Below are 27,735 nucleotides of genomic sequence, written 5' to 3' on the forward strand. Positions count from 1 at the left end.
TGTAACATTTAAGGATTTTACATACAGAAATAACTGTTTTATGCAACTGTTACATGAAATATTGGACATAATTATTTCCTACAATCACAGGACATTTGCCATTGTATTATTTTTGGTCAGGACACAATTGCCCAAAAAGGGACTGTCTCTCGCAAAGTGGGACAGGTGGTAACCCTACTTACGTCTGCTTTAAAGTGCCTTAATCACCCTATATCTGACTGCCACTATGCGAATGTGTAAGGTGCATATTCCCGATAATGCACGTGGGGAGACATGCATCACAGTCAGATGTTTAATCTCGGGTTGTAGGTCCTGCAGGACCGGCTGGAGGCTGAACAGTCTTGTCGACAACTACTGCTCATACAACTTGTGTCCAGATGTCCACAGGACTGGACATTGTGTCGTGACACCAAGTCTAATGTTTAGAACAGATACTTATCCCATGAGGGATATCCAAAAATTGTGGGGACCGATGACCTTGATTCCTTTGGCTTTGCGAAAATGAGGTAGGGTTATACATGCAAGGGATACATAGTTTGCAACCCTGAGACTGCCTAGGGTGAGACTGCCTACTTCATATGAGTAGGGTTCACTATGTGCAGATACGGCTGCGCCAAACTAGCAGCCTGAGTATGGGTGGTTTTGGTGGACCTTCAGGAAGGCATCCTGTACTAGTCAGCATTTTAGGTTGCACGTATGCAGCCGACATGTTCATGCCTCCGTGCAGCGCTTGGACACACCCCCTGCACTCGCGCACATTTCCTATGCACATGGCCATTCCGGCAGCACGCCTTCATTAATATGCATGTGGTGCTGCTGTGCCATCTCTACGCTGCACGGTCGGCACAAGGCTAACGCCGTTCGTGCGCCGAGCTTCATGAATCCCGGGGAATGTGTTAATGTTTATGAAGGAAATTAACTGAGAATGAATACTACATTTAAACAAACAGATGTAACTCAAAAGAGGTGGTGTATTTAAGTTTTTCTGAATTCTGCTATTATTTATCTATAGGTAAAACTGAACTGTTCATATTTATAAACTAGGTTAACAATCTCCAGGGCCTTTATATGCCTAGCCATGCAATCCAACCCAACTACATCTCTATGAATCAAGGGTGTTTATTAGAAGAGGGTATGTTAGTTAGGAAGTTTCTAGAGGTTGTGTAGGGTGGGAGTATGTTAGTTTGGGCATTACTGTCTGCCTCTTTCTATAAATATGCAGACATTTTGCAATGGCCAGGAATCAAACTCAGATCAACTGCTTGGAAGGCAGCTATGCTCACCACTATACCACCAGTGCTAGGAAACAATGAAGCTATTTCTGTCAGTAGCATGCTTAAAATGTAAGATGGTATACTTTCATGTTTACTATTGAATGAGGCAGTTTTTTATTACATGCAGTTTTTTACATACATTTAATACACCAATTTTGTGCTTTGTAACTGCTTATATTTTTGCTTGTGTATTAATGCCACCTTATATTTATATATTTTTAAGACAGGTCCTGGGATTCATTAATACCTATACTAAGCATACACTAAGTGTGCTCTGTTCTCAGTAGATAGACAGCATAGACATAACTCACACCTTCTTCCTCCTAATTTTAGTTTTCCTACTGATTTTCTTGCAGCCTTAAATATTGAGGGGGATTCAAAAAGGTTACCACAAATTGTAGACAACATGCACACATAATGCAATCTTTCTGAGTGACTAGAAAGCACAACAAATGTGACAGGGATGTTCTTAAATACAGATTGTGTACACTTAATGTACATTTAATGCAGGCATTATTGAATCTGGCCCTTAAGATGGTATATTCTTAAGTAGTAAATTGACTGGTTCACTTAAAATTTCCCTAGACGGTTGATTGTATAGAGTATAATAAGCTAGTGACTTTGTTACTCATGTTAGTTCTGATGTGGTACTGACCATTGTGAATAACAGCATTTAAATGGTGACAGTAAATGAGTATTTTGTACCTAATGTGTTGATTCTGTGTTACTTTTTATGTGCTAGTTGCTCCTTTTTGTGTTCTTAATTATATGATTACTGTTTATAACCCATTCTTATAAATGGTCATCAATTGGACTGTTTCTTTGTAAAAATGCATAAATAGTGTTTTATATTGCAAAGGTTGATATGATTGCTAACAGATCTTAACTACTTAACCCTCTTGCAAGAAAATTAATGGATACATTAAATGTATGGGGCCATTAAAAATAAGGGTATATTTTAATCCATTGGTATAAGTTTATGTCAAGATTTTGTACAGTGATGTTGAACATCAAACAACTGCCCATTGAATTAAAGCAAAAATGCACAGGGTATGTATTTGTGCATGAGAGTTTATCTTGCATCATTTCATCTTCTAATTCCAACACACAAAAATGGGGCTAAGCAGAAATGTTATGCATTCATAATATACAACACAACATTATTCAGATGAAAAGAGTAGCTGATGTAAATTTCAGGATGAAATGAGGTTTAATGTAATATCAATGAGTGACCTCAGAGGCTACCTAAAACAGTGTACCCCACCATCTCAGAAAGTCTACGGTACTGGATTTTAATTGCTCACATAAGATCCGCAGATAAAATCCACCAAAGATTAACCATCTTATCAGGCTATTCAGTCTCAATGTTCTACACTAAATGTGCTTCTGCTCATAAAATTTAATAGTAAAACACAGAAATGAAATTAGCCACACCATCTAAAATGCTCATTTTCCATTTGTTTCATGATGTTCATCCCATTCCACCTGTACTTCCACTGAGCTGGCAGAGTTACACAAAGCTTAAAGATCCACTATAGTCAGTCTCCATTATATTTTGCAATGACTGAAGTGGCACCTCTGTTTACATGTTATTATTGCTTCTTTAGCATTTATAAATAGCAGCACTCAAACTAAAAAAAATCTTTCAATTCAGTTGTGAAAGTTAATCTAAATTTCAGGTTGTGGCTTGTAGCTGCTTTAACAGCGTCCCTAAAATGATAAACTGCGGCCTCTGTTAAGAAAATGTTCTGAATAATTATCTCATATGTGCTATTCAACCCACTACAATACATTTTCTTCCTGGTACTACATCTGCTCATTTTCATATGTAGATACAATCAAACTCTAGCAGAATAATCTTGGGTTTACCATATAACAACTTAGAGCCTCCTAGATTCTGAATAACAATTTCATAAAATATGCCCATCGTGCCATCTTAGTTTTCACAAAATTCAATAAATCTAGTGTCTCTTTTTTTCCTTTACTCCAGTCAGTCTTAGTTGCCACCCCATAAGTCTTTACCTCATCTGTGATCAGCTGTTATACATAGCTTACAAATCCAAATTCTTGCATATTTTGTACTGTTGACATATGATCTCTTGACCATGAAAAATGCAATATTGTTAACTTCAAGCAAATCTGGTCTCTCTGCTTAATCTTTCAACAATTCAAAATTGTGCTACAAACCTAATTTCACTTCTTCCAAAATTTTCACTGTTTTCTTGAAATTTTATCATTTTTTAAATTATCATCTGAACATTGCTGTTGTGGTTAACATTCATGTTGGCTAACACCATAACACCTTTTTTCCAACTATTTCAATTAACATTTCCATTTATCAGCACTATTGTACCTTTACAGACTCAATTATCATCACACAAATTAAATTTCCTTTTTATTTCCCAACAATATAAATTTAATAAATCTTTTGAATGGAATAAACAGGGGAGGTTTGCAGCCTTGTCAAGGATCATGCCCTAGTAAAACTTCAACAAATTAGTCATCATGAGATTTACTCAAACATACCTCTCAATTGTCCAGATTTTCGCAGAATGTTCAGATTTTTGCATCATATTTTTTGGTCCATTTCTCATAAAATTGTGGTTTTCTGGCAAATCATTGGTAAATGATTGAGGGTTGAAGTAATAATATAATGACAGACATTTGACTTTCAGCCTTCATAACCTTCAGAAAATTCATGCTAATGCAAAACCTTTTATTCCATCAAATTTCTAACTTTGCAAGGTCAATATTTAAAAAGTGTCCCTATTTTTGGTCCTTCATCCCCCATTATTTATGGCTTTGTCCAGAGGTCTTGCTTTAAGGTTGAGAGGTATGACTTTAACACATCTATAAAGTTATAAACTGCAAGATAGTGATAATTAGTAGCATACATTCATATGGCATTGCAACATTTCAGAGGTTTCTGGCCTTGGATCAATATAGGGTGTGCTTCAAGACCTAAATAACTTTTCACTAGTTGAAAGCTTTATTTCTTATACTTTGTAATATAAAATCTCATTCTGTTACATCTCATCCTTCCTTTCCCATCTCTTTCCTTTCCCATCTGTTCCATCTTCTGTATAATTCTCTGCACATATCCTTTGTTGCTTCCTTCATGTCTTCATTTTAATAAAATCGAACCTCGTCCTGTCCTTGGAATCCTACTGCTATCTTTCTTTCTCTACTTTGACATTCTGTAACTTTACCATATCTCTCGCACACATAAACACACACACACACACACACACACACACACACACACACACACACACACACACACACACACACACACACATACACACACACACCGTCTCTCTCTCTTGGTCTCATTTACACAAACAAAAGTCCTTCTTTCTCATCAATCCATCAGTAATACATTCATATATCTCATTTGCTTTTAGTTTTTACTTCCTTAATCATTTTTTCTTGAGTTCTGTTTTCTTCTCCCTCCCCACCAGTCGTACTGCATCTCCTGTAGTCACATCACTGTTTTCACACATTCATCTCATCCTTTCTACTATCTGCAGCTTGTAGCCTCATGCATATTTCTTTCCATATCAGCTTTTCTACTTTCAAGCATGTCTCTCAAGTCCACTGTAATCATCTTAAGTTCCATAACTTTTTGTTTCCTTCTCATCCACCCTACGTCATGCTACTTCTGAACATCTCCTTTAGTGTCTGCTCCTCATCTTACTCATTATCACATGCACATAGTCTGGCTCACATAAATTGATCCTCACCTATCCCAATATTATTCCTGTATCTTGTTTATTTCCTTAATTCAGGTTTTTGGATGATAGTTCCTTTACATTCACACACTTTTTTATTCATATACTGTACATAGATAGCCCATCCTCTCCATATATTGGGACAGTTTTCCAGCATTTCTGGTTCTTATTGCCAAATATCCTCATCAGATTTACATTAACCATTGGATCATATCAAGGTGTTTCTGCTTAATGCTAGAAGTCTAAAGAACAAGCTACCAGATGTTGAGACCCTCTTGGAGCACATACATGAGTCTGCTGCTACAGAAACCTGGTTTAAGTGCCCAGTAAGCACTCCCTCAGTACCTGAGTTTTATGCATACTGCTTACTGAGTTTAGACTTGAAGGAAATTGTGGTTGCATAGCCATATTTGTTACACACTACATTCACTGGAGACAGATAACTACAGACTCATAAGCAGGTCTTACAGAGATTCAAGTAATGCTAAATAAGATCAACTACTGGGTTATAGCATGCTACAGAACTGCCTTCAGGCTTCCAGAGAATCATAACATTACTAAATATTATAGATGAATTTCCCATAAGTAAGAATGCTGCTATCCTAGATGATTTTAACTTCCAAGCGATTAAGTGAGTTAGCTATACCACAAACATAGGGTATGCTTAAAAAATCTTAGATTTTGTTAAAAAAAATTCCTCTGATAAGATTTTTAAAGAACCTACTGGAGAACAGAATATGCTGTCCTGGCCTAAATAAACTAAATATCTGTGTTTACCTTTCCCAAAGTATTCCAATCACTGTTTGAATATAACAACAAACTAGTATCCTTCTCCATCAGAATCTCCATACCATCCTAAACAAATATCACAAAATTCATAGACATTAAGTGTACAAATCTATGACAAGTGCTCTAAATTTGAGTTTAACAGTATTACCCATAATACTGATATAACAAAAAAGTTATGCAGAAAAATGCTACTCACACCTGGAAAAATGTATTAAATTGGAAGTCCCAACTAGATCCAAGCAAACTGAGAGGTCTAAAAGCAAACCAATATTTTACATTTGTTTACTGGGATAGTCTCGCTGGGACAGTGTTCATTTTCAGCAGTGGCCCGGGGAGAAAACTCCAGCCTAATCTTACATACAGAATTATCACATCAAGCAATAGAAATAATAGACAAAATTGACAAAAAAATGAGTGTTAATACTTTTACAGGATAAAAATGTAAAAACAAGAATATATACATTGTATCGGGTCTATATCATATTATCGAAATTCCAAAACATCGAACACCATACGCTCGAACTTGGAATCGTGAAATATGATATTATCGAAAGCTCAGAACAGCAAATTTTTTCCCTGGGAAAAAATTTGCTGTTCCAAGAAACACACACACAACACAAGCACACCAAAAAAAGAGCAATCCACACACATACACTTACAATCCTACATCTAACCCTACACTAAAATGTACATACGTTACTATCTATCCACTTACCTTAACCCAAACCCTAACCCTAAGGTCCATCACTATTGCACACTCACCTGACCCGCGCCCTAACCCTAACTCACCTACACCGCCCTAACCCTAAAGTCTGTCACTATCGCACACTCACCTCACCCGCGCCCAACCCTAACTCACCTAACCCGCGCCCTAACCCTAACGTCTGCACAATCGCACACTTACCTGAACCCAAATCATAACTTTCCACCACAGTTCTGAAAATAGCGAAGCCACAGAAATGGCCAACCGAATTCTTTCCCTAGGAAAAAAATTTGGTGTTTTGCAGCTTTGCTATTTTCAGTGTTCTCTGTTTTGGGGTCGATATTAGAACATTCGATGTTTTAAAACTTCAATATTCTAATATAGACCCCATTGTATCAAATAGAACAAGACTTTAAACACTTGAATATAGACAAATATATGGTTGAAATTGTATATGTGGAGGAACATAACATTAGTTTGGAAATTAAGTAGGGAGAATCATTTAGGCAAACTAGTACATAGTTAGTAATACTTCCATGGTGAGAGTTGCAGCTAGGAATGTAACTACTTATAGAGAAGTGGTGTTGTTAGAAGGGATATGTAAACAGAGTTAGTACGTAAGCCAAATTGTATAAGTAATGCTAAGTTAATAATTAACCTGGAGTGTTACATGTGCAAAGCCAGGATTCAAATAAGTGTGTTTTGAGAGATATTTTGAAATGATTAAGATTGCTTATGGATCTAATACTATGTGGAAGGGTATTCCAATTTTTAGCAACAAAGTTAGAGTAAAGAGAATTGCCTGCTGTATTGGATACTTTGGTTACTTGGAGTAAGTCTTTGTTAGATGATTGAAGAGTACAAATATAAGAGTAGGGTTATAGGAGATTTTTTATGGAAAGTACATTGTCAGGATTGTGCATTATTTTGTGAGCCATTGTTAATTGGTTATATAATTCATAACATGAAGTAGTTCCAACCAAGAAAGATTTTTTAGGCATTGACAGTGATGGGTTAAATGTGTGGAATATGTTGCAAATTTGGCAATCTTATTTTAACATGATTCTAATTTACTTAGTTCTGACTTTTTCAGGTTGGTAAGTATGGGGGATGCATATAAGATTGAGGAGAGAAGGTGGGTTCTAGCTATGGCTATTCTTGCACGCCTGTTAAGAATTTTTTGTTTCTATACTTTGTTCCCATTTTCTTGTGAACCTTTTTGATTGTATTAGAAACGTGTATGTCAAAATTAAGTCTGTTGTCAATTATGCTGTCTAATAATTTTGTTTGGGAATCTAGGAAAACCCTAGTATTATTACTGGCAGTGATATAAAAGTTAGCTGGAGGTTAGTAGGTTTAGGTGGATGAAAGATCATAAGTTTAGTTTTATTAGGATATTAATAAACTATGTTATAAAAGGAAGAAACTCCTAACCTTATATAGCAGAACAAATGACCTAAAATCAAGGAAAATATTAAACAGCTAGACATGAAGCTAAAAAAGGACATAAGAAAAGTAAAAGCAACCCATTAAGTCAGATAAGGTACAGTAGCTACTTGCAACTATGAATCATTCTTTAGTTATATCAGAAAAATAAGAAATAATAGCATCATTGCTCTGAGCTTATTCAGTGGATATTTCCAACATACTGACTAATAAATTCAGTCTCAACTTCAGTCCAGAGACATATATTCCAACCTCACTTATTCATCTTGGAATCAAGCCACCAACCATCACAAAAGAGAATGTAATGGAGGCACTTTCCAAAATAACTCATAGTAAATAGAAATCCTAGTACGACCACCACAGCTGTAAAATAATAAAACTTTATTCACAAAAAAGAAAGGTAAGCTCTTTCGTAGTTAACAAACTGCTTTGTCAGACCAATAGCACAAGTCGGCACATTCCAAAATGAAGACTATTTCATCCAAAGAGCCTGAAATCATACCAGCCATCTAAATAATAGCACTATACAAGTATTAGTGGATCCACTCCTCAACTTTTCCATCCCTTGCCTAACAAATGGCTTTGTCCCTCAAAAGTGTTGCACAGCAGTTACGATGATGCTCCACAAGGGTGGTCACACAGGAGAGCCTGAAATTACAGAGTCATCAGCCTAATGAGTTTTACATGCAAAGCCATGACTGTCCTAATCAATTATATCAGAAATGTTATCAGAGTCAACCCCCAGCAATTTGGTTTTGTCAAGGGGAGATCCTGTCTAATGGATCTTGTAGACTTCTTTGAGAGGATTACTGGGGCTGTAGACTGTGGACAAGCTGCCCATACAGAGTATCCTGACCTTTCTGAGGTAGTAAATACCATATCACATGCAAATATAATAAGCAAGTTGAAGGAGTTCCAAATTGACCAGTATGTGATTAAGTGGACAAACAATAACTCACACAGTAAGTGTAAGGTTGAACAGTGGAGTTTTTCGGGGATCTGTGTTGGGACCTCTGCTGTTTGGCATCTACTTCTCAGATATCTACTTATCAAATAAGGTTATTTGGCTAACAAAGTTTGTAAATTGTTGTAAGTTGGGAGTTTTTGTCAAGTCCCACTCTGACATTACAGGCACTCCAGCAGGAGTTTTCACTTGTCAGTAGCTGGTATACTAAAAACTCATTCAAGCTCAATGCCAAAAAATGCAGCATTATAGTATTTGGTAAGCAACCCCTTAGCTGCAGTTATAGTAGAAATAACGTACCACTTCTGAATGCAAAGGTCATGAGACACCTGGCCACATGGGTGTCCTTCTACCTATTTCTTTATCACATTGCAATGGTGGTTAAGAAAACCTTTTATCTTGAACAGCTGGTAGCAAAAGGTATTTTTTTCCAGTTCAAATGAAGTCCACACCTTCTTGTACTCTGTTCATTTAGTACAATGACTCCTTGGGGTGCACCTTACTGAGCATATCAAGTGACTGGAAAGATCCTAGAATTTTGTAATTAAAAAGATCAAGGGCCTAAAAGATCTGAACTATGGATAAATACTGAAGGCCTTATATATATATATATATATATATATATATATATATATATATATATACACACACACACACACACACACACACACACACACACACACACACACACACACACACACACTTAGTTTTATATAGAGCTGAGTCCTGTTCCAAAAACTCTTATAACTCAATAAATCAAACAGTCAAGCTAACACTAGAGCCAGAAATTTAAATCTAAATCTTCCCTATCAAATAAATAAAACTAAGAAGAGGGACTGATGTTTCATGCAACTCCTACCCCTTCTTTGGAACAAACTCCTTTCCAAGTTAAACTGTGTGACATATTGTTTGCCTTTAAAAGGATCTGGACAACACAATGGGTGTTGACAAATTCACCCCTAGTATGGCTGGTCTGACCATCCTTTAATTCTAAGATTGGGTACTGGCAATGTAGAAATGGTCATCAGGCTCATTTACTTTGTAACTTCTATGACCGTGTGATCTCCTATCATACTGGAATCTCTCATACACTCATAATATATCTCTGCCTCTTCTTCATTTCATTGTTGGGAAGTTCATAAAGACACTTACCCAAAATGAACTGATCCTTGCATTTCTCCATCCTTTCATAGCTACTTCCCAGTGTTGGTGTCCATGTTATTAACCCTTTTACTTTTTAAACGAGAGCACTGTATAAAACAGAATATTCATAGTTCAAACAGCCAAAGTGATCAAAAGTTACTTGATCGTGTCTGCTGGAATTAAGTCGATGCAAGATTCTGCACAGTGAGGATTGTGGAATTTACCCTTTCCCCAGTGCTGAGTGTTCTCAAAGTTGTTATATATAATTAAAGGGGGTGCAAGGGGGCATGCCCATCTGAAAAAAAACATAAGTGTTTTGTTTTTTCATTGTTTTTGCTTTTCAGTCATTTTTGTTTGGTTGTCAACTGTTTGAGGTTTGTATACTTTGATGTTTTGAAGTACACCAGTTTTAAACACATTCTCACTCTTCTACTTTGCCCTCTTATCTCTCAGTCTTTTTCAGCCTCTTCCTACAGTATAGTTCCATCAGCCTCTACTTCTCTATCCCAGCTTCCTGGCCTTATTCAGCTTCAGTTTAATCACCTGGATCACTACTTACATTGGTCATCCATAATATTCCTTTAATTTCATCTTGCTTCTTTTATTAGATGTGACATCTCTACCTCATTACAAATCACTATTTTTTTACTTCACTCTTTACCATTCCTCTTCAATCTCCTCTCTTATTTATTCCCTCATGTCCACTAATCCTGCCCCTTCCACATAAAACACAAAATAACCTTTTCTCCTGGGAATTGCGCTTTATGCACAGTCCCACTGTTTTCACTGGTGAGCTTGAGCTACCTCCATCTCCATCTACAGTGCCACCAGCAGTCTTGGTATTCCCATAGCCTGCATTAGGTACCCGCGGTACCCATGGCCATGGGGAGCACCTGATTATCTCCCTGTGAATGAGGGCCCCCATGCAGCAGCCGCAGGTTGCTCCACCTCCATTCATTCCTTGGCACCTCTTGGACATTTGCATGGTTGTGTGAAGTCACCGCATTATCTCAAACTTTTTTCCATTTTTTTTTTTAATCGTCCATAAGCTGTACTCAATCAGGTCCACTTCAGTGAAGCAAGAGATCTGATTGACTGCACCAGCCAGGAAAGTAAGCTGTCTTTTTTAACAAGGAAATGATGAAGCCAGGACCTGACTGGCCATTGCAAAACACTTCCTGTGTCAACTTCCTTTAAAAAGGCACATATGGATAATAAGTATTACTTCTCTTGTTTTTTAAGAGAGGAGATTTCTTTGCAACATATCAGTGGCAGACTGAGTGGGTCTTTGGATTACCAGCATGAGAATAGAGAACGGTTGGATTGGGGGGTGACAGGCTGTGGTTGTACCAGTTTTATTTTACTTTTGTCCAGAATTCTTGTGTAACCTAAAACTGATTTTTTAAAGTTTTGCTAAGCTGTTGCTATACTTATGGACTTTGTTTGTGTTTTACCTCTGTTTTTATGGACTCTATGTATGTATACAATTTTTGTCTAGGAGCTTTTCTCCTCGGGCCTCTACTGAAAATGGACATATATGCAGTTAGACTAGCCCGGTCAACAAATGTAAAATAAATAAATAAATAAATAAATAAATAAATAAAATTGTGCTAAGAGGATTGGTGAAGGGGGGGGGGTGAGGGTCTGTGGTTGTAGTATTTATTTATTTTACATTTGTTTACTGGGATAGAATCCATTTTCAGTGGATGCCTGGGCAGAAAACTCCACATGATAACACAACATTTGTGAAGAAGATAACTTAGCAATTATTTATACAAAGATATATAAAAAATAACACAGATAATTGTCTTTATATTAGTACACAGGTGGTAGAAATATATAAAATAAGTATGGTTTATCTGTTTTTACAAATCAAAGTCAAAGTAAACTTTATTGTCATTTAGGACTACACAAGTGCAGCCTAAATGAAATTCCGAGTATCAGCTCACTAGAGAGTACATAGGAAGCAAGGATAACAGGAACAACAGTATAACATTTCAATTAAAAAAATATATTCAGTACAAGACTCACAGAAGGATAAATAAACAAATAATAACAGCAAAATCACACAGGCTCCCCCTGACAGCCATAAGAAAAGTATTGTACATAGCAGCATGACAGAGTAGGACTGAACATGTTAAGATTGTCCTCCTTTGTTCATCTGCGTCAGACAAACAGCAGGCAATTGCACATGAATAAGAAAATATATTGCTACATCATAGAATAATAAAATATATTGCACACTTTTCAGCTGAGCTACGTATTGTGCATGATTACTGACTTAATAGTCGGTGGCTGGTATTAGAGTTTCTAAGTCTTAAAACTGTTGGGTAGAAACTGTTTAGGTATCTGGTGGCCCTGCATCAAATACTCCGATATCTCTTGCCCAAAGACAGTTGTTTGAACCAGCCATTTGCAGGGTGAAAGAGGTCACAAATTATTTTGGAGGCATATTTAATATTTCTTGCTGTGAAGAGATTCTGGATTGATGGTAAGTTGGTGCCCATGATTTTTTCGGCATCTCACACCACTTTCTATAGCTTCTTTCTTTCGGCTGCTGTAGTGTTCCCAAACCAAACTGTGAGGGTACTAGTGAGAATGCTCTCAACCACTGCTCTGTAGAATGTGGTAAGAACAGTAGGTAGGAGCTTTGCTTTTTTGAGCATTCTGAGAAAGTGGAGATGTTGGTGTGCTTTTTTGACCAAGTATTCAGTGTTTACAGTCCAAGAGAGATCCTCCAAAATGTGCACCCCTAAAAACTTTGTAGATATGACCCTTTCCACCTCTTAACCATTTATCATGAGCAGTGAGTGTGTTGTTGACCTTTTCCTGAAGTTTGCAATAATTTCTTTTGTTTTATTGACATTCAGGTCAAAGTTGTTCTTAGCACGCTAGTCATTCAATGAGTAGACCTCATCTCTGTAAGTTCTTTCATCCTCGCCTTTGATGAGGCCCACACCTGTAGTATCACCTGCAAACTTAATGATATGATTGGTGTTGCATTTTACAGAACAGTCATGGGTGAGGATGGTGAACAACAGAGGGCTTAACACACAACCCTGAAGAGCACTGGTGTTGAGTATTATGCATCCTGAGGTGTTGTTGCCCGCACATGTTTTCTGTGATCTGTTCATCAAGAAGTCAAGGATCCAGTTGCACATGAGCTTGCTAACTCCAAGATGTACAAGCTTGTCAATAAGCTGCATTGGAAACACTGTACTGAATGCCAAGCTGAACAGCCTGATGTAGTTATGTCTTCCCTCCAGATGATTGAGTGAGAGGTGGAGTGCTATTCAAACAGCATCTGCAGTGGATCTGTTAGCCCGATAAGCAAACTGCAGAGGGTAGAAGATAGATGGAAGGCTTGCAGACAGATAGATGCCTTTTAACTAGCCTTTCAAAGCATTTCATGACATTTGAAGTTAGAGCAACCAGTCTGTAATCATTCAGGCAGGCTGGATTAGCTTTTTTGGGGAGAAGGACAATATTCATCACCTTGAAGCAAGAAGGATCTTTACCAAGAATAAGGGAGAATCAAGAGAGACTATAAGGGGATGTAAGCTATAATATACATTTGATTTTGATTGCCAGTTGGTTAGGAGGAAAGCATGTGAATTAGCTATTAGGACAAGAGTTAGAGTATTCTCATTTTTATAGGTAGTACCTATGCTGCATATGTAATGAGGTGGATAGAGAGGGATAGGGTGATGAAATGGAGGGGAGATAGATGATGGGACATAGAGAAGAAAAAGATATTACATAGAGTTGGCTAGACCAGGGATAGGTGAGCAGCCTTATGAAGTGATGTATAAGTAATTAATTTTTAGGGGTATGGGGTAAGTGGTAAAGATTGGCTTATTTCAGCCTGGAATGTGACATTTGTTGTTGCATGGTTTATACGGCACATATAAGTGTAGAGTTGTCAACATATTGGATTCTGGATGATAGGGAGGTGGCAGTATTGAGGTGGTTAGTAAATATACTAAACTGAAGTGGACCAAGGATGGAGCCATGTGGGACTCCTAATGTGACTGGGAGTAGAGAGGATAAATCTTGGAGCCATTTTACTGCCTGTTTATGACCTATTCTATGACCTGTTAGGTAGCTTTTGAATTAATTCAGGGCTAGGGGGCTGAGACTGAGATTGGCTAGAGTAGTTAGTAGTTTGTTGTGAGACACTTTATCAAAGGCCTTTGACAAATCTAGAAAGACAGATGATACTATTGTCCCTTCATTTCTAAATTGACTGATGTTGTTGGCAAAACTGAGGAGGGCAGCTGTGGTGCTAAATTGAGGCCTGAAGCCGCATTGGGATTTGGCAAGTAAATTACTAGTTGTGAGATACTGCAGAAGTTGAGAATGACTGCATCATTCTAGGAGTTTAGATAGTGGGGACAGGATTGCTATGGGACTATAATTTGTAAGTTCTGTCGAGTTTTCACCTTTGTGCAAGGGTATAATGTATGATACTTTCCAGGTGGTTGGAAAATGTTACTCAGTAATGGATCTATTAATAAGTATTGAGACAGGGTAAAACATGGCTTCAGCTACTATTTTTAGAAATGCTGCTGGTAGAGTATCAGCTGCACTTGTGGTAGGTTTGAGTTTTTTTTAGGAGTTCTTCATTGGTCTTTGTGGAGATGGGCTGGAAGGAGAATGTTAAGCTATTATTGTTGGGTGGGATGTGGGTTGATTTTAGGTGGTTTGTTGTTTTTGGTTAGGGATAGAATGCTTTCAGTAAAATATTAGATAAAGTGTTTTGCAATGGTAACTGCACTTTTAGGTATATTAGGAAGGGAGGTTGAGGTTTTGACAGAGTGAGGGATGTTATTAATTGTTGTCTAGAATTTTTGTGGATTTTTTTTGGCGTTTCCACTGTAAGTTGGTGTAATTATTTTTGTCTTGGTTTATTTGGTACTTTCTTTGTTCCTAATTTGTTGATAGGCTATTTATTTTACTTTTGCCCAGAATTCCTGTGCTAAGAGGATTGGGGTGAGGGCTGTGGTTGTACCAGTGTTAATTTACTTTTGTCCAGAATTCTTCTGCTAATAGACTGAGAAAGGCAGGCTTGTCTTTAATTAATGTCCAGATGTAGTCTTGCGATTGGGTGCAGATGTAGTCTTCTAATTGGGGGTGGGGGGTGAGGTAATCTAGGGAGATGATTGCATTACTTTTTTGTGCAGAGTTCTTGTCCTAAGAGGATCGGGGGGTGAGGGGTTTTATTTTACTTTTGTCTGGAATTGTTCTGCTAAGAGATTGAAAAGAAGAGGCTTGTCTGTAATTAATGTCCAGGTTTGATGTAGTCATTTTAGTCAGTCTTGCACAATAATTTTCATTAACTGATGTTTATTTTGTCTCTAATTGTGCTGAAAGATTGGTAGGGGTGGATAGTGGCTATGAGACTGCTACAGAGGGTACCGATGTTTTAATCTATACCAATGCCAACCCTGTTATGTTGGTATTTTATTGTGTATACAATGTTTACAACTATCCCTGATACTACAGCTTTGTTCTAGAACTTTTTTCTTTGTCCAGAATTGTGCTGAGAGGTTGGGTGGTAGTGGCTGTGAGAATGTTGCAGAATGTATAGATGTTTGCATGTACAATAATGCAAACCCTGTTATGCTAGTATCATGCATACCAGTAATATTTATAATTATCCCTGATGCTATCTATGATCATTTTTTGCTTTGTCTGTAGTTATTGTGTTGAGAGGTTGGGAGCATGGTTAGGGGCTATGAGAATGTTGCACAGTGCTCCAGTGTTTGCCTCATATTTTTTGTTTGTTAAACTGAATTTATGCAATGTATAACACATTGTTAATGTTACGCCTTTGTCTTGTTTTTATTTTACCACTTCATCCAGAATTGTGCTGAGACATGGGGGGGGGGGTGGTTAGGGGCTGTGAGCATACTACAAAATGTGCTGATGTCTTAACGCATGCTAATACACAATTACATGTTTGCCTGGTATTTTCGGTCTGTTCCTCATCAAAAATGTGCATTCACGCAATGCATGCTACTGAAAAATATGTTCTGCCATTTTTAATTCATAAATACGTTGTTTAAAATGCCTAATGTTGGGGGTTTAGTGGCTGTAAGAATATTGCAGAAGGTATAGATGTTTTAATGTATATTATTGCAAACCCTGTTATGCTAGTATTGTGTATACTGGCAATGTTTATAACTGTCACTGATGCAATGACTTTAACGTTTTGCTTTGTCCATAGTTATTGTGTTGAAAGGTTGGCAGTGTGGTTAGGGGTTGTGAGAAAGTTGCAGTGTTCAAATATTTGCCTGGAATTTTTTTTTTTAATATGGCATCACGTAATATATATAAGTACATTGTTAATGCTACGCCTTTATCTTTTCATTTTGCTTTCACTTCATCCAGAATTATTGTGATGAGACTTTAGGGGAGGGGGTTGTGAGAATTCGGCAGAATGTACTGATGTCTTAATGCATGCTAATGCAAACACTGTTCTGTTATCTAAGTTTATAATAGTAATGTTTTAAACTATCCCTGATGTTACACCTTGTTCTGCAGTTATCTTTGGCTGTGTTTGGAATTACACTGAGAGGTTAGGAGGTTGATAGTGCCTGTGAAAACGTTGCACAATGTCCAGATGTTGCTTCTGTTTTTTTCTTCCACAAAAATATGGGATCATGCAACACATGCTACTGCAAAATCTTATTCTAGCATCATTATTAGTTTGTAAGCCCGATATTTTAAATCGCCACTGTAATACCCTTGTCTTGTTGTGGTAGTTTTGCTTCAACCAGACTTATTATGACAATGTTTAAAACTCCCTTGCTGTGCCTTTATTCTGTGCTTATGTTTGCCTAGAATTGTTAAGTTGATAGGTTAAAAGGTGGATAGAGCCACTAGAATGCTACAATGTTGCACAATATTTAAAAGTTTGCCTGGTAATTTTAGTCTGTTCTTTCTCAAATATGTAGGTTCATGCAACGCATGGTCCTACAAAATCTGTTCTAGTTCATAAGTATATTGTTTTAAATCCCTAATGTTATGGCTTTGTCTTGTTTTTTTTTTTTAGTTTATTTGCTTCAACTTCATGTAGCATTATTTTGTCAGGACATTGGAGGTGAGGACTGTGAGGATTCTGCAGAATGTATTGTTTCAATGCATGCATTAATATAAACCCTGCTATTCTAGTATCTTTAAGTTTATCACACCAACGTTTTAATCTGTTCTTGATGTTAGACATTTGCTTTGCAATTATTTTTGGATTTGTCTACTAGAACTTTTGAGGAAAGGTTGGGGGTAGGGACTGGGATAATTTTGTAGAATGTTTGCCTGATATTTTTGGTCTGTTCCTCACTCACAAAATGATTGCATAGCACAATGTTGAGGGATTAAGCTATTAGCAAAATGAACTATGTTTCAAATTGTCCACATAATGCATGCTACATTCCCTGGCTTTATGTTTTTGTGCAGAGTTCTTGTGCTAATGGAGGGGGTGGAGGTGGGAATATCTGTCTCCCAATGTTTACTTGGCACTTGTCATGTCCCTCCTAAAGGAGGATTTCTAGGAAATCCATGACTTTACTCCTTTGTTTGACCAATGATTTATTTTTTCAAGTGTGCCAAGAGATTAATGATGCGGTGGTACAGCAGTAGTGTTGTTTCCTCACAGCAAGAAGTTCTTCTGTTCAATTCTTACCTTGGCTTGGGAGTGCCTTCTGTGTGGAGTCTGCATGTCCACCCCGTGGTTGGGTAGCTTTCAAAAGACATGCGTGTGTAAATGGGTATGCCTTTGTTGAAGGTTGGGCATCAAGCTGTCACCTTGGCATTTCGTAAAAATCTACTACCAATCATTAGGGGACTGGAGTTCCACTGTGGCGACCCCTTACCGGGGAAAAAGACAAACAAACAAGTGTGCCAAGCGATTGAGAGGTAGTGGGCAGATGTATGAAAATGTTGTACATGTCATGTAGTGCTTGTCATTGTGACACTGCATTCCTGAATTTTGGCTGGTTTGTGATTAAAGTAGGAGTAGTTTTTGGAAATGTCATTTTTTGCTCCATGACCTTTTTCTTGTTTCTTAGTTTGGTGTGTTCCCCATAAAACTTGTGACTTTCTACCTAACCATTTGTTCTTTCAGACTTTAGTCGCCTGTTCCAGAGAGCTTGTAATAGCAATATTTTAAGTCTTTTGGACCTCTTCACATGTTTGGGGAGATGAAAGGGAAAGGATTTTATAGAAAAAGCTGAGCTTCACCTCCAGTGTTTGGTATTTAACTTAAAACTGTAATTTGGGCCTTTCTCATTATGTTTTTTGCCTGTCGGTAAGTCATTCTTCAGTCCTTCTGCTTGCAGTACGATAGTAACTGATATCAACAAAAGTCGGATTCACCAATCTTCCATGCAGGACTAGCTTAGTCCTGCACAGAAACACACATTTAGGAGCAGGATGGCAGCATGCCATGCATATTAACAAGGCACGCTGCCCGAGCTCCTAGGCTTACACGGAGCATATACGAGTGCAGGGGGTGTGTCTGAGAGCACAACTCTCAGAATAAACACGCCCCTGCAATGTAGAACAGCAGAAGGTGTTAAGAAATGAGTGAGATCACTCATAGGTGTCCTCCTATCCCCACCAACAGTCCCCCATGTATACAATAGCAACAGCACATATAAATTAAAAGAAGAAACCCTTTTATTTATCTTTTGAAAATCTGTAGGTGCACGGGTGTGCCCATTGCTTAGCTTAGCTTAAAAGAGGATAGCAAGGAAGATATATGCAAATGAAACAGCACAGCAACAGTATAGTGGGCAAAGCATCAGCCTAATATGCAGGCATTCCAGGTTCAAGTCCCACTGCAGCACAATCTATTTTACTGGGCAAAGCACATTATAACCAATTTTTTTGTTGTCAATCCCATTAAACAACACATATTTATGAACAAGAGTACTGCAGGAAATGCATATGTGAAGTATCAGTGTCATAATGAATAAGGCACTAGTAAGTAGGTCTAGGCACAACTAAGCAGTAGTAAACATATATAAGCACTAGTAAGCATGTTTATGTGCATTTGCGCAGGGGTAAGCACTTCCTACACAGATTAAGCAAAGTAGAAGCTAACGGAGTGTAAAAAACTTTAACCAGAAGTAAGTACTGCTTAGCTCCGCATAAAGTGCACACCCGCTTACAAATGCTTTAAATTGCCTTAATCACTCTGTGTCCAATGGCCCATGTTCTGCCCAGCAACAAAATAAACAGCCTCTGCAAGGCTCGAACCCAGGACCCTACAAGCCATAGCAGATATACATAACCCTGATGTTTTCACAAACATATCATCCAGCACAATCATTCAACAGTACAGGAAATGTAATATCATACCACGCAACTTCTTAATGCAAGAATTCTGGACAAAGTGTGCCAAAATGTGGGTACAAATAGGGATATATGTCAAATACTGCTCTTATACACTTAAAACGTTGCTAGTTAAACAGTTATATGTATTAAAACACATATTTTGAAGGAGATGAAGTCTGAAACACAAAAGTGTCGGCATTAGTTACTGACTTCAGTCCTGAGATTATCCATGTCAATTGCCAAGAAAATGAGGTACAGGCCAAAATTATGAGCCGAACATGCATGGACATATGGACAAATATATATCTGTAAATGTAGACAGATAGACAGCTATATGTATATATATATATATATATATATATATATATATATATATATATATGTATGACTCACAAATAATCATATGACATCAATTGTATATAGACAGATAAATATGTTCATATATATATATATATATATATATATATATATATATATATATATATACACACACACACACACACACACACACACACACATATATATATATATATATATATATATATGAATCTACTGTCTTCTGCCAAATTTCTGTTTCAACGAAACGTAAATTCGCGAATGGATTTACCCAAAAGTGCGTTTCAACGATAACACACTTTTGTGTAAATCTATGAAAAAATAAAAAAATAAAAAACACTTTTAAACAGTTTTATGCAGGGGGGCAAGCCCCCCTGCACCCCACATGTGGGGGGCTGTACCCCCCACACCCCTCTACTTTAATATTCTCACTCCAAGATCGCACTAAAGTGGGGAAAAGGGAATGTTCCCTCATCCCCACTGTACCATGATCTCAGCAATACTCTGCTTAGTTGTACATCAACACTAAATGTTGATGTACAACAAAGTTAACATTAAAACTGCATGTTTTTATTTATTTAACTAATTTATTTTTTATTTTACTTACTTATTTACACAAAAGTGTGCTTTCGCTAAAACACACTTTTGAGTAAATACACAAGGTTATTCACATTTCGGTGAAACGTAAATTCAGCAGAAGACAGTAGATCCATATATATATATATATACATATATATATATATATATATATATATATATATATATATATAGGGATTTTACATATATAATTATGTAGCTATAAATATATATATATATATCTATATATATATATATATATATATATATATATATATATATATATACAGATAGAAATGTGTATACCATTTCCACATGGGAACAAAATCCTGAACCACTCACTACAACTTAACAGACCATAAGCACTGTTAATGGGGGTGGGGGCTCAAATGAGGGACACCTGGTAATTAGTGCTATGTTACCCCCCTCCACAGCCCTAACAAATATGCTGTGCAATCCAATATCCAGCACATGCAGTTCTTGACTTCAGGACCCTCCACAACACAGCTACAATGCTTTAACAGTAAGCCAATTCACCTGAAAAATGTCAGGGCAATATCTGTAACATATCATGCAAAAAAGTTATTCTACTGTAGAGAATGTACAATGTGGAAGGAGCACACATTACAATGGTGCAGATATGCACACACATCTATACATGGACAAATATGTTCAGGTATATATATATATATATATATATATATATATATATATATATATATACATAGTTATATGTGATATATATAGGTATATACACATGTACACAGACAACAGGTATTAGTAGCCATACATATGTAGAAGTAGTGTGGAAGTACTGGGTGCAAAGTATATCCCTCAGCCACAAGCCCTGTAACTGGCACCTGTGAAATGTGTAGTGTGGCAACCATTCCCACAAATGAGATTACTGACATTAAACATATACCCACTCACAATTCGAAGGACGTGACACCACACACAGGTATGCATACACAGAAAACCTTTATTTGTGTACTATACAATAATGTATGCCATTACTTACAGAACATACATTTTGAAAAATGTAATCAGTGATGAATGCAAGGCCCACACAAAACAGTAGATGCAAGCAATGTGGATATGTTGGTGTGTGTGTGTGTGTGTGTGGGTGTGTGGGGGGTGTTGATTGTGTCTGTAAATGCAATCTAGAGGAGTGGAGTGTGGTTGGTACATGTCAGATGTGTGTGTACATGTGTGTATGTTTGTGTGGGTGTCCATGTATGCAGAGGTGATTGTGGGGTTGATCACATGGCAGTACTTCTCCTTGGGATTGTGCCATACATGTACATGGAGTGACACATGAGACACCAGGACAACCTGTCTGAAATGTGAACACAGGACAGCTGATAGCATAACAAGGTCTGGGAAAGTACACACCAGGTAAACACATCATATTGCCAGCAGCAGATAGATAACCGGCTACCCACATATGCAGCACTACTAATGCAGTGGGAAATTACCAGAGCACACCAGTGAATGTATCCAGATATTACTGTTGTCCACATGATAGGTTGATTGTGCAGCAGATGTGGCATGGACTGAGCAAGACTGTAGTATGAGACTCTGGTGTGTGACATATGTAGTGAATGTAGCAGCCCCAACCATATAGGGGACATGTACCATGACTGGACATACACAAGGTTAACACTGGATGACAGCAGTGAGGCCATGTACAACCTACTCCACTCAAGTCAGGGAGGTGATTGAGTAACAGTTCATGTGTTGTGATCACACATATAGGCATGGAGAGGAATGATATGTTAATGGGTAGTATTAATGAGTGTATGTTAGCAAGTGCCATGCAGGATGGGGAACATATGTAACTGAATGTAGGACTGTCTATAAACCCAGGGACAGGGAGGTAGTAAGGTGCATTGTCAGTGTGTGTGTATGTGTGTGTGTGTGTGTGTGTGTGTGTGTGTGTGTGTGTGTGTGTGTGTGTGTGTGTGTGTGTGTGTGTGTACTGTTATGCAATGCTGTACAGGTCTTAAAGTGTGTGTTTGTTTCCCCCACAGGTGGCGAGGTGGGTCAGAGTCCCTCCTGCATGCAATCTGAGGTTGATGGCTGTACAGACACTGATGATGATGATGATGATGGTACTGTTGAGGCACAGGTGGGGTTGTCAGAAGCCGACACTGCACCATCATTTGTCATCACCCTCCTAGCCACCCCAAGCCTGCACACAGTTACAGTGCCCATACAAACCCCATCCCATGTGGCTATAGCAGAGGGACAGTTGGTAGTTGGTGCCAGTGACCAAGAAAGTGTGGTTTCCATGCTGACTGTGTCGGGTCACAGTCAGCATAGCTGGATGTCCGGCAGGGCACCACATCAGCAGATGTACCATGGGAGGGCCTCTGGTCATCATGCCCCTGGCAGAGTTGCCACAATTAGTACCACCAGAAGCAAGTTTCAGGCTGTCATGGAGGCACAGGCATGTATGGAAATGTACACCAGACAGGGCCTGAGGCTGCAGAGGGCTGCTTTCACATCTGTAAGTGATAACATCCATGAACTTGCTGCTGCCCTCCATGAACATAATGAGATCATGATAGATGGTGGGATGAGATGGTGGGCCTCCTCAACTGTGGTATGTCCATGCTTGAACACATGGTGGGAGTGGTGCGATGGCTGCATAGGCGTAGGCCAGAAACACCAGCAGCTGGCAGTCAACATGGATGTGCTAGGACAACAAGCCGCTTCTGTAGTGGCAGTACCAGCCCCAGCACACCACTGTCCACACTACACCACACCATGCCTCATGCATGTGGCCCGGGCCAGTCCCAGACGGGACATGGTTCCAGCTGACATCTGTCATCATCAGGGGAGAGCAGCACATCAAGGTCTGTACCTGCACATGCCCATGGAACTCCTGGAAGTCACAGTCAGTGTGTCCATGGCCTGAGGCGGTGAACTGCACACCCTGCCAGGTATGGTCTGCAGCTGTCCAACAACACCTGTATAAGGCAGCCACATGGCAGACCTGTGTGCATGCATACCCTCACACTATGCAACCACACCTAGGGCAACCCTATACCAACACACACCACATCACCATGCCCAAATCAAATAACTATACCCCTCACCCATACACATGGTGTCAAATGTATGGCGCACCCTCGGCCTCTGGAAAACTGGAAACACACCTTGTGCATATGATGATACCTGTGCCACATCCCAGTCATCCATAACATCAATGCAGGGATAGGCTAATATGGTTCTGTTGCACACATTGACTGTAATAGAGTGCTGCAATGTACTGCAGTGTAAGATGTTGTCGGGGTAATGTGTAATGCATGCATGTCAGGTAGTGTAGCCATCCAGCTATGATGCATTTCAGCTATTAGTAACACTGATTGACTGTGATCTGCATAATGTTATCCATTTGTGTTATAGGTGTACATGTGTTAGCAGGAGGATGGTCTGCAGTCATATTCCACAAGGGTTATGGCACTGTGGTGACACCATGGCCGTGACATATCTGGTGTACAGTTGCACACATGTCATAAGTTTGTATAACAGTTATTGCCCATGCCCCATTTACAGGTGACCCGCTGGGACATGTATAATCTGCAACCTTATGTCAACCCATCCACATACATACGCATCCTTACTTGGCAACACTGTGACTAGACCCCTACCTAGGTATGTATTGCTGCTGAACTGTGTGGCTTTCATTTCACACACCACACAATGTTTAGGATGAGGTGTGTACCAGGTTACATGCTACATGCAGAACATCCACAGACATGTACAATATGGTAATGGGGGATTTAATAGTTGTATATGGAGAATACATAGTGTATCATATCATCATATACACATTGACAGACACATAAAAGGCAGACACACATCTTAGAGACCTTGGCTTATTGGTGCTAACTAACTAGTCCATGTGTCCAATGTGTTACAGGTAGGCTGCACACAGCACATGCGTAACTGGGCTGTATGGTGGTATCAGTTACCTGTATGGTTGATGGTGACAGTGGTCACCAGAAAGTGGTATGTGGGACATATACTGTGTGTACCATGGTGTAATGACAGTGTACACAGCACCCATATTCCCTAATGGATATTGTACACACTGGAACCCATTATGATACTCTGACATAAACACTATCACACATTGCCCACGACGGCAATACAACCCATTGTATATCACAACAGTGGTACCACAAGGATATGCCACAGGCATAGTAAGGTGTTGCACTGTGACACCTCATCTATGGGCAGCGACACCACTATCTGTACTACTGTGTAGCAATGTGTAGTTTAATAGGTGTATGTGGCCTCGGAATGGTGTACTTTACAGATATGCAGACATGCACACATACACACACTTGTCAGACCTCAATAGGATTCCAATGCCTATTGACCCATTTGTACAACACTGTTGTGCTGGCACTGCTAGGCACATGTAGCTATTATGGAGAAGAGTGTAACAGGGTACATGTCATGTCCAATACAGCAGCAGCCACATCTGACTATGGCAGTGGGATTTGAGATGTTTGTGAAGGCTGTCATAGAATTCCCAACTACACGTGTCAGTACTGTGGTGCATTGCTGCAGGTCATCATAGCTGTGTATCTGGCTATTGTCCAAGGAGGGATTGGATGTGTAGGGGGTGTGTGTACATTGGTATCATGCCACCTGCCATGTGCCAGCAGGCAATCTATTGACAGACACCACAGTAGTGACCATCAGGGTGAGAGTGACATGAATCAGCCAATCCTCTGGGTGCCTTCTGCACATGGCCACTGAGTTGATCCAGTTATCATGTATGCAACATGTATTACAACACATGGTTAGTGTCTGTGATGGAGACCTGTACCCAAGCATGTTCAGTTGACTGTGGCAGTGTAGTGTAGGTACCCATGGCATGTGGCCCATACAGGGTATTGTCTCTTATATGTGACAGGTAGTACACAGCTGACCAGACATGTCAGTGTCAATCAAGCATAGGTTGTCCGTATGTGGCCCAACTGGACACCTGCCATCTGCACATCTGTAGAGGGACTGACAGACACCAGTTTGGTGAGTAGCTATGCAGTAGGATGAATGTGCCAACAGACGGATGTTTGACAACAATATGCATGCCATTACTATATGTTATAGCTACATTCCACGTGTCTGATTATTATCCAGTAGGGGATATATACAGTGACACAGCCCACACACCAGGAACATGACAGTGAGGCCTCACAGTGAAGCTATGCCTGCAAGTGTGCTTGTTGTCAGTAGTAATGTTAGCACTCTACCCTTCCCTGGGACAGCACTGTCAACAATAGTAACACCATGTTACACTACATACCAGTGTGACAGCACATACCCTGGGTTGCTACCCTTGCATGTTACACATTCACATGGATAACAGTGATGTGCAGGTCTCATATACTTGTTTGTCCCAGACATGACACTCAAAACCCTTTGCTACTGTAATGACAGTACATAGACACATATACTGTACATGACAGTACATACACTTATTGCAGATGTAATTTCCCAGGGTTTGACAAAGCCTTGTATATTACGCAGAGATAGCCTCTGTGTAGATGATATGCCACAGAGTATAGCTGGGGGGTTTCTAGATGGTCAGCATAGGCCATCTGCTTTATGCCTGTGATTCTTATAGTGAGGCATTTCCACTGCCTTCCCAGCAGTTTCAGATGTCTTGTGAGGTACATACCAAATGGGGCGTTGTACTCTATACTGGGTGTAATGAGGGATGAGTACGGTGGGACAATTACCTCCTTTTTTCTGGATGTAAAGCCCTCAGTGATGAGGTGTGCCACATAGCAGGATTTCCTTACTGTTGTGGCAATGTGGTTAATGAAGGTGAGACCGCTGTACACCTGTGTCCCTATGTCTGTCAGCACACTTTCAATGTTTAATGCACTGCCACAAATGTGGTAATTCACGGGTACATGGTATTTCCAAAGGGGATAACTATATATTACTTGGTATTAAGCTTGAGCCCATGGCTCTGGCACCAAGCACCTGTTTCTGTAAAGCCATGTTGTAGAATATCCACATCATTTGGGGATGCAATAATAGATCCCAGTTTGCAGCCATCTGTGAACTTTGTTAGCCAGAGTTCCGTAGTGTTGGCCTGTACTTCAAGGAAGTAGATGCCAAACAAGAGCTGTCCCAGGACTGACCCTGAGGTACTCCACTTGTCACTTGTCTGGAGCTTGGACTTGGCTACTTTTACAGTCTGGGTTCTATCAGTAAGTCAGTTGGTAACCCATCGAGTGACACAGGAGTTTATGGCCAGCTTCATAAGTTTAACTATGTCTCCAGAGTGGGGGATGTTGTTTAAGGCCTTGGCTAAGTCCAGATAGGCTGTGTGGACCGCCTTACCCTCTTCCACAGCTCTGGAGACTGATTCAAAGCAGTCAATCAGGTTCAAGAGACAAGATCGGCCCTTCACGAGCCCAACCTGGGTGGGGTCCAGTGTTTGCTGGTTGCCAATGTCTTTGTTTATAAGTTGCATGATAATGCATTCCATGCCCTTGCAGATCAGGCTTGTCAGACTGATGCGATGGTAATTCCCAGGATCCAAGGTGGATACCCCCTTGTGGAGTGTGATAACTGTAGCTGTGCGCCACTCAGTGGGATCGAAGCCTGAGGTGAGGCTATGATTAAACATGGCACTTAGGTGAGATGCAGGTTTATTTTGTAGTTCATGTAGTACACAGCCCAGGATGTCATCTGGTCCCATGGATGCTGTATTCCTAGCAGTGGATAGTGCAGTTTCCACCTGTGTGCCCATGATTACTGGAATTTGGCAATCTTTTGGTACTGAGATGGGCCCTTTAGGGGGTGAGAGGAGGGTGAACATGGCACTAAATCTATCTGCCCGGATATTGGCAAACTCCTTGGAATCAGAATATTTAATGCCATTCTGTTGTAGCTCAGAGCAGTTCTGAGCATTGCTGTTTAGATCCTGGACATAACTATAGAATGCCTTGTGGTTGTCTTTGGAAACTATGGCAATTATATTTATGTAACAAGCTTTGGCAGATTTTGAGGGATATCGGCTTCTTACTGGACTGGTAAGGGAGCAGTTTGCATTTTGGGATTGTCCTTTTTTCTACAACAGTTCCATCCTTCTGTTGTATAGTTTGTTTATGGCAGTGGTGCACAAGATTGGCTTCCTTTTTTGGAGGACAGTGTCTTGGTTCTATTTGGGATGGCACAATTCATGCACGAGTGGATGTGCTCATACAGTGCCTTAGTGTAGGATTCACCAGTTGCACTATTAGCTCCCATCTCCATGGGTGTCATGACGTTTGTCACTTCTGACTTGAGAAGCATGGCGTTGGCTTTGGAGATGGTGTTTATAGAGGTTTCCTTACTGGCGGGTGGGGGTGGGATGTGGATGTCAATGGTGATTACCTTATGGTCAGACTTGACCAA

This window comes from Protopterus annectens, chromosome 1.part0 (genome assembly GCF_019279795.1).
Source record: "Protopterus annectens isolate FY-2018-M chromosome 1.part0, PAN1.0, whole genome shotgun sequence".
Lineage (NCBI taxonomy): Eukaryota > Metazoa > Chordata > Ceratodontiformes > Protopteridae > Protopterus > Protopterus annectens.